Raw genomic sequence first — 12,595 nt, 5'->3', positions numbered from 1 at the left:
CACTTATCTCCCTTACTAGCTTTAAGCACCAGCTGTCAGAGCAGCTCACAGACAACTGCACCTGTACATAGCCCATCTGTAAATAGCCCAAACAACTACCTCCTCCCCTACTGTATTTATTTATTTTGCTCCTTTGCACCCCAGTATTTCTACTTTGCACATTCATCTACTGCACATCTACCATTCCAGTGTTTTAATTGCTATATTGTATTTACTTCGCCACCATGGCCTATTTATTGCCTTACCTCCCGTATCTCACCTCATTTGCACACATTGTATATAGACTTGTTTTTCTACTGTATTATTGACTGTATGTTTGTTTACTCCATGTGTAACTCTGTGTTGTTGTTTTTGTCACACTGCTTTGCTTTATCTTGGCCAGGTCGCAGTTGTAAATGAGAACTTGTTCTCAACTTGCCTACCTGGTTAAATAAAGGTGAAATAAAAAATACATTTATAAAAACATAGTCTTGCATGCTGACCACCGACGTGCGCACATTGATTTTGCCCACACACACCAGACACGATCAGGACATGCAGGTTGAAATATTAGTTTCTAGTCATCTCTCCTCCTTCCTTAAGGCTTATTATTATTATTTTGGACTTTATATGGTGGTTGGCAACCAACTTTAGGTGTATTGCCGCAACCGACGATTGTGGACCTAAGTTCATCTTTCAATCACCCACGTGGATATATGCTCCTAAAAACCAATGAGGAGATGGGAGAGGCCAAACTTGCAGCGCATTGAGCGTCACAAATAGAACCAATTTCTATTTTAGCACCTGGCCACACAGATGCTCATGAGCAGTGTGGGTGCAATGATTGAATAACATGTGTACATTTATTTTGCAATGCACAGGCGACGTGTCCGGTCTTGGCAGCATGTAACATGGTAGGCTGGTTATTACTGAAGTACATTACCCCTCATATACCAGTAGGTGTCACTGTTCAGTTAGAAATTGTTGGACTGGGGCTTCACATTGTATTTATATTTGTCACATGCTTTGTAAACAAAAGGTATAGACTAACAGTGAAATGCTTACTTAATAGAACAATTACAACACAAGGAATAAGTACACAATGAGTAAAGATAACTTGGCTATATACACAGGGTACCAGTACTGAGTCGATGTGCTTGGGGTATGAGGTAATTGAGGTAGATATATAGTGTACAGTCATGGCCAAAAGTTTTGAGAATGACACAAATATAAATTTTCACAAAGTCTGCTGCCTCAGTTTGTATGATGGCAATTTGCAAATACTCCAAAATGTTATGAAGAGTGATCAGATGAAATGCAATTAATTGCAAAGTCCCTCTTTGCCATGCAAATGAACTGAATCCCCCAAAACATTTCCACTGCATTTCAGCCCTGCCACAAAAGGACCAGCTGACATCATGTCAGTGATTCTCTCGTTAACACAGGTGTGAGTTTTGACGAGGACAAGGCTGGAGATCACTCTGTCATGCTGATTGAGTTCGAATAACAGACTGGAAGCTTCAAAAGGAGGGTGGTGCTTGGAATCATTGTTCTTCCTCTGTCAAACACAGTTACCTGCAAGGAAACACGTGCCGTCATCATTGCTTTGCACAAAAAGGGCTTCACAGGCAAGGATATTGCACCTAAATCAACCATTTATCGGACCATCAAGAACTTCAAGGAGAGCGGTTCAATTGTTGTGAAGAAGGCTTCAGGGCACCCAAGAAAGTCCAGCAAGCGCCAGGACCGTCTCCTAAAGTTGATTCAGCTGCGGGATCGGGGAACCACCAGTACAGAGCTTGCTCAGGAATGGCAGCAGGCAGGTGTGAGTGCATCTGCACACAGTGAGGCGAAGACTTTTGGAGGATGGCCTGGTGTCAAGAAGGGCGGCAAAGAAGCCACTTTTCTCCAGTAAAAACATCAGGGACAGACTGATATTCTGCAAAAGGTACAGGATTGGACTGCTGAGGACTGGGGTAAAGTCATTTTCTCTGATGAATCCCCTTTCCGATTGTTTGGGACATCCGGAAAAAAGCTTGTCTGGAGAAGACAAGGTGAGCGCTACCATCAGTCCTGTGTCATGCCAATAGTAAAGCATTCTGAGACCATTCATGTGTGGGGTTGCTTCTCAGCCAAGGGAGTGGGCTCACTCACAATTTTGCCAAAGAACACAGCCATGAATAAAGAATGGTACCAACACATCCTCCGAGAGCAACTTCTCCCAACCATCCAGGAACAGTTTGGTGACGAACAATGCCTTTTCCAGCATGATGAAGCACCTTGCCATAAGACAAAAGTGATAACTAAGTGGCTCTGTTATAGATCACTTTATATAAAGCACTGTTATAGATCACTTTATATAGTCAGATCCGTTTTATTTTCTTCAAATACTTAAGTTAAGAAGGAACAGGCCTGTGCTTTTTGCCATTATCTTTAATAAAAAGTAGCCCTTCACTATTTAAAGAGTGCATGGTGGGTGGAGGAATGGACAGACAAGTCTATGGATAGCAGTCTACACTATTATAATTAGTGGTGACTCAAGAAACTCTGGAGTTCCTCAGGCAACCATTGCTAGTCAATAGTTCATATTTGCACCTTCGGTTAGTTGAGGGGTTCTTTGAGGAACCTTTAATGGTTCAAAGTAGCAGCAGGTTCCTGGAAGAACCCTGGAGTGGAGGTGCACTTTATAGGGGCTTGACTTTCAGCTCAATCTTTTTTGGGCCACCCATTAGAGTAAATGTCATTCCTGTTAATCTGTTCTGTTGTATTGTCATCACATGTTAAAGTTGAACACTGACAGTTTTCTAGCTACAATGAGGCTAATAGAGGTGTCTTAGCTCCTCAAGAGCCTATGCATATCCCAAATTTGGAATAGTTACTACTTTATATACTCAGCAATGTTAATGTTATTAATATTATATTAGAATGATGCAATCTGCATAAATATTCAAGGAAACAAACAAAATTGCAACGTACAAACTTAACATGATGAACCTGAATTATGTTTACGCTGACATGTGGCCCAAAAAACCGGTGATGTCTTGTGAGGACCTGCCTTACAACAGGCCTACAAGCCCTCAGTCCAGCCTCTGTCAGCCTATTGTGGACAGTCTGAGCACTGATGGAGGGACTGTGCGTTCCTGGTGTAACTCGGGCAGTTGTTGTTGCCATCCTGTGCCTGTCCCGCAGGCGTGATGTTCGGATGTACCGATCCTGTGCAGGTGTTGTTACACGTGGTCTGCCACTGCGAGGACGATCAGCTGTCTGCACTGTCTCCCTGTAGCGCTGTCTTAGGCCTCTCACAGTACGGACATTGTAATTTATTGCCCTGGCCACATCTGCAGTCCTCATGCCTCCTTGCAGCATGCCTGAGGCACGTTCACGCAGATGAGCAGGGACCCTGGGCATCTTTCTTTTGGTGTTTTTCAGGGTCAGTAGAAAGGCCTCTTTAGTGTCCTAAGTTTTCATAACTGTGACCTTAATTGCCTACCATCTGTAAGCTGTAGGCAGTGGGGATTTGGGTGCAGAGTTCAACACAGGTTCTGCTTGTCGAAAGCTGCAATAGCCCCGTGTGACACTTCCTCAATCAAGACATTTGACACCTCTTGTTCTGTCTTCATGAAAGGAAAGAGTTTACTTATTATTTTACTCACCACTCAGCTTCTAAAACTGTAGAAACAGAATGGGTTCAACCGAGCCAAGTCTGGAGTTCAGACTGAGAAGTCACATGATTAGAGACATTTATTCTTAGAGACATTGATTCAGCCATAGCCTTATATAGACATTCAGTATTTCTATTAACAACAATATTTGAATGCTCTAATCCAACATATTTCATGTGGTAGGAGATACACTCTCTCCAGCTGCATAGAGAATGTGAAAAATTGGTCGATGTGCCCTTGAGCAAGGCACTTAACCATACTTTTCTCCAGTGGCGCCGTACTGCTATGGCTGACCCTGTAAATCAACACATTGAAAAAATTTGTACGTTTAAGTCCACCTGAGCGAGTCTGACCACAAGTCAGAGACCACTATGACACATCAAATGTGTTTGATTGATCCTTTTTGTGTAAAGCGACATGTTATCAGGCGATGCAGCTTCATGGAAGAGACTGTCTACATGCAAAGCAAATGCAGATGAACTGAAAATGCACAGTAAGTCCATAATAATTTAGCATAACACGTATTCAATCATAAATCAAAAACAGATCATGGCCATTGTAGGCTATATTGGCTCTACAATAACAGCACACATTTCTTGTCTGACGTGTGGGCTACAATGTTGCACATTTGTGCTGCATCAGTTGGCTACACGCAAAAAAAATGATGGGTTCAACAAGGATTCTTCTAAGATCCTCACAGTTCTTCAAAGAACCTTAGAGTTCTTGGCACTGAAAAATGTCTCCATAAGGTTCTTCCAAGAGCTCCATAAGAGGTTGGGTTTATCGAGGAACCTCCTTAGTTCTTGGGGGTTCTTGCAGGAACCTAACTGCCCAACTGAAAAATGTGGATTTGAATTTGAGAAAACAGCAGGTGCAGGCACTTAATGGATTTTTTTTAAGATCTCCTCAATTTAAGGTAAGGTATCTCCCTTGTATAATCTAAATTGATATTGTTTTATGATGAAACCACCTATCTTTTCATATTTGTGCAAATTACTGTGTTTGGCACTTTCTCCCTTTTAAAATTCTTTCTAAAATAAAAAATGGACACAATTCAATGGATGTCCATCAACAAAGAGGTTTGAATATGTAGAAGGCAATTGCTGCATTGGGCGCAGATGACTGAACTGGCCACCTATTTGTGTGTTTCTGTGTCTGCAGGTATTCTGACGAGGAGGCACACAAATGTATGTACAATTGGTATTGGTTTGTCGCATAATGTTATGCAGATTACATGTAAAAAAAAAAAAATGGTTTCTCTAAAACGTTATAGAACTCAGTCACAGCAGTCATCTTCCTCCTCCCTGACCTCTTAAACGAAGATCCCAGAGGTCTCTACATTATGCACAAGGTATGTGTATGAAAAACATTTTTTAATCCACATTTACCACAAAAACCAAGGTATGAATGAATACTGCCGTGTGCACGTTTTGTTAATTACCTGTATAATTAGTATGCTTGTATTCAGAGACTTCACCCTCCCTACACCGCTGATGAATATAACTGGAAACCTGTTTGATCACCATGCATTGAAAAATCATTATGGCTATGGATACTAAGGATATCAACACATTAACACGCCAGAGGATATTGGACTTGGAGCTATATTTACATTTTTGAATTCACCTTTGCCACTAAAATCATAATAAACACTAACAACTAAAATATTGTGTTATTGTTGTTATGCTGACTAATAATAATAATGAATATTGGGGTGATTCAAGGAACCGTTAAAGTTTCTTTTTTAGAGGTTCCCCCAAAGTTTCAATTTGAAGAACCCCCTAAAAGATCTTCCAGGAAACTTTTATTTTTAGAGTGCATGAGCTGTCCATTTCTGATTGATTGTGCCAGGGCTGCTGCTTCAAGTTTCAGCACCACAATGTAAGTTTCTCGATTCTGGCTTATTGTGAGGTCAATAACTCTGTTAAATAGGCCTACATAATGGGCAAGAAACATATTGTTTTAAATACAATCTATTATAGTAGTAGCAAGCTAACAAATTTGCCCTCCAGTCCTCCCTTTAATCTTCGCGCTCTCCTTCTCTAACTGAACAGAACAAAGGCTATAGGCTAGTCCGCGTGCAAGATAGGACTAGGCATAATCAACAGCAAAATATTCAGAGGAAACCTTTAACTCTCCTCCTGAACTGCCACCATAACCCTACTCATCACAGCCATTGGTTAAGCCGCACACAAAAACGTTTTGATCAGGAAGAGCAGAGCAGGCTGGGGCTCAGTGTTGGAATATTCATTACAGTCTGCAGTGCAGCCTAGTTTTATTTACACCATCCCAGCAGCTATCCTAGAAATATAACTTTGCTCTATGCTTCTCCGAGCATGTACTTCGTAGCCTATAGCCTATATGCTTTGGATCATTTGATTGAGATCGCATTAAATAGCCTATAGGCGCAATTGATATTGTGCGCCCAGCAGAGAATCAGAGATGAGGGGCGGCATCAGGCACACATCAATATTTATAGCCCAATAAGCAACTAACTCTAAAACGCTGAGAAATATAAACATTTCATCAATTACATGACCCTCCCCTGGACTAGATTAAAAAAAATACAAAACCCTACCCTTGACTGAAATTGAAAAACCATGAACCTCCCCCATTGACCTCCAGGTAACGATTATGTACATTTTTATTTGTCCCTTACACTTTAACAACAAGAGAGCTTTGTGCTGTAACTATATTGCAGTCTTATGGATTGGGGGTAGAAGCTGTTCAGGGTCCTGTTCGGTTCCAGACTTGGTGCATCGGTACCGCTTGCCGTGCGGTAGCAGAGAGAACAGTCAAGGACTTGGGTGGCTGTAATCTGACAATTTTTAGGCCCTTCCTCTGACACCGTCTGGTATAGAGATCCTGGATGGCATGGAGCTCGGCCCCAGTGATGTTCTGGGCCATACCCACTACCCTCTGAAGTGCCATTAGTTCAGATGCCAAGCAGTTGCCACACGAAGTGGTGATGCAGCCAGTCAAGACGCTCTCAATGGTGCAGCTGTAGAAACGTTTTGAGGATCTGAGGACCCATGCCAAATCTTTTCAGCCTCCTGAGGAGGAAGATGTGATGTTGTACCCTCTTCACGACTGTGTTGGTGTGTGTGGACCATGATAATTCCTTAGTGATGTGGACACAGAGGAACTCAAACTGCTCCAATACAGGCCCGTCGATGTGGATGGGGGCGTGTTTGTCCCTCCGTTTCCTGTAGTCCATGATCAGCTCCTTTGCCTTGCTGACGTTGAGGGAGAGGTTGTTATCCTGGCATCACACTGCCAGGTATCTGACCTCCTCCCTGTAGGCCGTCTGATTGTCGTCGGAGATCAGGCCTACTACCGTCATGTTGTCTGCAAACTTAATGATGGTGTTGGAGTCGTGTGTGAACAGGGAGCACAGGAGTGGACTAAGCACACATCCCTGAGAGGCATCTGTGTTGAGGGTCAGGGTGGCGGCTGTGTTGTTGCCTACCCTCACCACCTGGGAGGGCGGCCTGTCAGGAAGTCCAGGATCCAGTAGCAGAGGGAGGTGTTTAATCCCAGGGTCCTTGGTTTGGTGATGAGATTGGAGGGCACTATGGTGTTGAACTCTAAGCTGTAGTCAATGAGCAGAATTTTCACATAGGTGTTCCTTTTGTCTAGGTAGGAAACGGCAGTGTGGAGTGTAATAGAGATCGCTTCATCCGTGGATCTGCTGGGGCGGAATATGAAATGGAGTGGGTCCAGGGTGACTGGGATGATAGTGTTGATGTGAGCGGATCCTCTGTTTGGCCCACCACCCAGGATCAGATCCCAGCCGGCGACCCAAAACCACGGCACCGCAGAAAGGGCAGACGGAGCGGTCTTCTGGTCAGGCTCCGTAGACGGGCACATCGCGTTCCGCTCCCGAGCATACTACTCGCCAATGTTCAGTCTCTTCACAACAAGGTAGACGAAATCCGAGCAAGGGTTGCCTTCCAGAGAGACATCAGAGACTGTAACGTTCTTTGTTTCAGGGAAACATGGCTCACTCGAGACTGTTCATCCTGCTACCATCCAGAAGGCGAGGTCAGTACAGGTTTATCAAAGCTGGGACCGAGAGACTGAAAAACAGCTTATATCTCAAGGCCATACAGGCACTAACACAGAGAGTCTGCTGCCTTCATATAGACTTGAAATCATTGGTCACTTTAATAATGACACTTTAATAATGTTTACATATCTTGCATTACTCATCTCATCTTGCCTATGCCTCTCTGCCATTCTTATTCCATTCCTTTACTTAGATTTGTGAGTATTAGGTAGTTGTTGTGGAATTGTTAGATTACATGTTAGATATTGCTGCACTGTCTGAACTAGAAGCACAAGCATTTCGCTACACTCACAATAACATCTGCTAACCATGTGTATGTGGCCAATACAATTTGATTTGATTTGATTCCCAAAAGGCATGGATTATTGAGCCATTGTTAGTTTTACAATTAAGACATGACTCTGCCGTTTGTGCTGTAGAAGTTGTGAATTTTGTCTCGTGTAATACAATTCTATACATCAGTTTATACTGGATTAAGCATACATTTTCATTAACTGTAATTTTGTTAGTTAAGTTCCAACATTCCTTCCATCTTGTGCCAATATCAGTTCTTAAGTCTTGGTTCCAATAGTTTATATTTTTCTAAAAGAATCTCAGCTGGATAGGCTCTCTGCAAGGTTTTGTATATCTTACCTATCATTTGAATGTATTTTTCTGACTCAAATAGGATTCCCTCAAGATTGCTCTGATGTCCAAAAGATTTCAAATCGAAAATTCTTGATAAGAAACTTTTACGTTGCATGTATTGGAAAATATCTACATTGGTCAGTCCAAAATTTCAATTTCATTCTGTCATGGAAATAAATGTATTGACTATTACCATGTAATTTACGGTTACTATATCTTTAGTTTTCCATGTGGACCAATTTATCGGTGAATTCTGAAAAGCTATCCAAGGATCGTTCTATACGGTTGTGTTTTTAGGGAGTGATATTGCTTCTTATAGAATACGTTTGATTTTCTTCCATATTGTTATAGTGTTGTTAACTATGAAGTTGTTAATGTTCTTAGCTTTATCCTTTGAAAATAGACACGTGAAAAGATTCTGGTTAAGAGCATGCGGATCTTCAATATGTACCCATTGTTCCTCTTTAGTGGATTTAGCTACAGTGCATTCAGAAAGTATTTAGACCCCTTGACTTTTTCCACATTTTGTTACGTTACAGCCTTATTCTAAAATTGATAATGTTTTTTTTCAAAATCAATCTACACACAATAACCCATAATGACAAAGCAAGAACAGGTTTTTAGACATTAAAAAAAAAAGTAAAAATCCCATTTACATAAGTATTCAGACCCTTTACTCAGTACTTTGTTGAAGCACCTTTGGCAGCGATTACAGCCTTGAGTCTTCTTGGGTATGATGCTACAAGCTTGGCACACCTGTATTTGGGGAGTTTCTCCCACTCTTCTCTGTAGATCCTCTCAAGCGCTGTCAGGTTGGATGGGGAGTGTCGATGCACAGAAGTTAGATCGGGTTCAAGTCCGGGCTCTGGCTCGGCCACTCAAGGACATTCAGAGACTTGTCCAGAAGCCACTCCTGTGTTGTCTTGGCTGTGTGCTAAGGGTTGTTGTCCTGTTGGAAGGTGAACCTTCACTCTGGAGCAGGTTTTCATCAAGGATCTTTCTGTACTTTGCTCCATTCATCTTTCCCTTTCCTGACTAGTCTCCCAGTCCCTGCCGCTGAAAAGCATCACACAGCTTGATGCTGACACCACAATTCTTCACCGTAGGGATGTTGCCAGGTTTCCTCCAGACGTGATGCTTGGCATTCAGGCCAAAGAGTTCAGTCTTGGTTTCATCAGACCAGAAAATCTTGTTTCTCATGGTCTGAGAGGCCTTTGGTGCCGGTAAACTCCAAGCGGGCTGTCATGTGCCTTTTACTGAGGAGTGGATTCCATCTGGCCACTCTACCATAAAGGCCTGATTGGTGGAGTGCTGCAGTGATGTTTGTCCTTCTGGAAGGTTCTCCCATCTCCACAGAGGAACTCTGGAGCTCTGTCAGAGCTTGGCCAGGCGGCGAGCTCTTGGAAGAGTTTTGGTGGTTACAAACTTCTTCCATTTAAGAATGATGGAGGCAACTGTGTTCTTGGGGACCTTCAATGCTGCAGACATGTTTTGGTACCCTTTCCCAGATCTCCGCCTCGACACAATCCTCTCTCTGAGCTCTACGCACAATTCCTTCAACCTCATGGCTTGGTTTTTGCTCTGACATGCACTGTCAACTGTGTGGACCTTATATAGACAGGTGTGTGCCTTCTCAAATCGTGTTCAATCAATTTAATTTGACAGGTGGACTCTATTCAAGTTGTAGAAACATTTTAAAGATGATCAATGGAAACAGGATGCATCTGAGCTCAATTTCGAGCTTCATAGCAAAAGGTCTGAATACTTATGTAAATAAGGTTTTTCTGTTTTTTATTTGTAATAAATTTGCAAATAAATCGAAAAACCTTTTTTCGCTACGTCATTATGGGGTATTGTGTGTAGATTGATGAGGAAAATGTTTTATTTCATCCATTTTAGAATAAGGCTGTAACGTAACAAATGTGGAAAAGTCAAGGGTTCTGAATACTTTCCTAATGCATTGTACATAAGTATTCACACCTCTGAGTCAATACTTTGTAGAAGCACCTTTGGCAGCAATTACAGCTGTGAGTATTTATGGATAAGGGCTTTCCTCACCTGGATTGTGCAACATTTTTTATAAATGTTTCAAGCTCTGTCAAATTGGTTGTTGATCATTGCTAGCCTGTTGGGGCTAGGGGGCAGTATTTGCACGGCCGGATAAAAAAACGTACCCGATTTAAACTGGTTACTACTCTTGCCCAGAAACGAGAATATGCATATAATTAGTAGATTTGGATAGAAAACACTCTAAAGCTTCTAAAACTGTTTGAATGGTGTCTGTGAGTATAACAGAACTCATATGGCAGGCCAAAACCTGAGAAGATTCCATGCAGGAAGTGCCCTATCTGACAATTTGTTGTCCTTCTGTTGCATCTCTATCAAAAATACAGCATCTGTGCTGTAACGTGACACTTTCTAAGGCTTCCATTGGCTCTCTAAAACTGCCAGAAAGTGGAATGGGGTGTCTGCTGTCTCTGGGCGAAGAACAGCAGGAGAGTTTGTGAGTGGTCAGCCTGGGGACAGTGAGACTGAGATGCGCGGTCACGAGAATTCTCAAATATTTTCTTTCAGCCTTTGAATGAATACAACGTTGCCCGGTTGGAATATTATCGCTATTTTACGAGAAAAATAGCATAAAAATTGATTTTAAACAGCGTTTGACATGCTTCTAAGTACGGTAATGGAATATTTTGAATTTTTTTGTCACGAAATGCGCTCGCGCGTCACCCTTCGGATAGTGACCTGAACGCACAAACAAAACGGACCTATTTGAATATAACTATGGATTATTTGGAATCAAAACAACATTTGTTGTTGAAGTAGAAGTCCTGGGAGTGCATTCTGACGAAGAACAGCAAAGGTAATCAAATTTTTCTAATAGTAATTCTGAGTTTAGTGAGCCCCAAACTTGGTGGGTGTCAAAATAGCTAGCCGTGATGGCCCGAGCTATGTACTCAGAATATTGCAAAATGTGCTTTCGCCGAAAAGCTATTTTAAAATCTGACACCGCGATTGCATAAAGCAGTTCTGTATCTATAATTCTTAAAATAATTGTTATGTTTTTTGTGAACGTTTATCATGAGTAATTTAGTAAATTCACCGGAGGTTTTCGGTGGGTATGCTAGTTCTGAACATCACATGCTAATGTAAAAAGCTGGTTTTTGATATAAATATGAACTTGATTGAACAAAACATGCATGTATTGTATAACATAATGTCCTAGGAGTGTCATCTGATGAAGATCATCAAAGGTTAGTGCTGCATTTAGCTGTGGTTTTGGTTTTTGTGACATATATGCTTGCTTTGAAAATGGCTGTGTGATTATTTTTGGCAGGGTACTCTCCTGACATAATCTAATGTTTTGCTTTCGCTGTAAAGCCTTTTTAAAATCGGACAATGTGGTTAGATTAACGAGAGTCTTGTCTTTAAAATGGTCTAAAATAGTCATATGTTTGAGAAATTGAAGTTATAGCATTTTTGAGATATTTGTATTTGTATTTGTATTTTCTGACCGACTGGCAAATGTCTTCACTGATATTTTCAACTTCTCCCTGACCCAGTCTGTAATACCTACATGTTTCAAGCAGACCACCATAGTCCTTGTGCCCAAGAATGCCAAGGTAACCTGTCTAAATGCTTTGAAAGGCTGGTGTGGTAAGCCATGGGGTGTTGGGTTGAGCGTGCAGAGATTAACACAGAGACGGAGGTTTTAGACCACAAACACAACTTTACTAGGCCATAAAATAAACATAAAGAAAATCACGTAGGTTTGGCTCGGTCCTTCTTCTCAGCTTTGTCTATGCGTCGATCTCTACCAGTTCTCTCTCGCGGTGTGCCACAGTGCTCCTTTTATGTGTCATCGACAGCTGGTTGGCACTTTTCCCTAATTACCTCCACTTGGAGCTATCCGTGTCGTGGTGCCCAGCTCATGTACTCCCAGTAGAGGGAGCCAATGATGCATCACGTACCTCCCCTCTATTACCCCTCTAGACCTCCCGCGATACCACACTGGTCATGGATCACATCAACACCATCAACCCAGAAACTCTGCACCCACTCCAATTCGCATACTCCCCAACAGATCCACCGATGACGCAATCTCTATTGCACTCCACACAGCCCTTTCCCAACTGGACAAAAGGAACAGCTACAGTTGAAGTCGGAGGTTTACATACATCTTAGCCAAATACATTTAAACTCAGTTTTTCACAATTCCTGACATTTAAACCTAGTCAAAATTCCCTGTCTTAGGTCA

This window comes from Salmo salar, chromosome 14 (genome assembly GCF_965601325.2).
Source record: "Salmo salar chromosome 14, fSalSal1, whole genome shotgun sequence".
NCBI lineage: Eukaryota > Metazoa > Chordata > Actinopteri > Salmoniformes > Salmonidae > Salmo > Salmo salar.
This window is presented reverse-complemented; position numbering follows the sequence as displayed.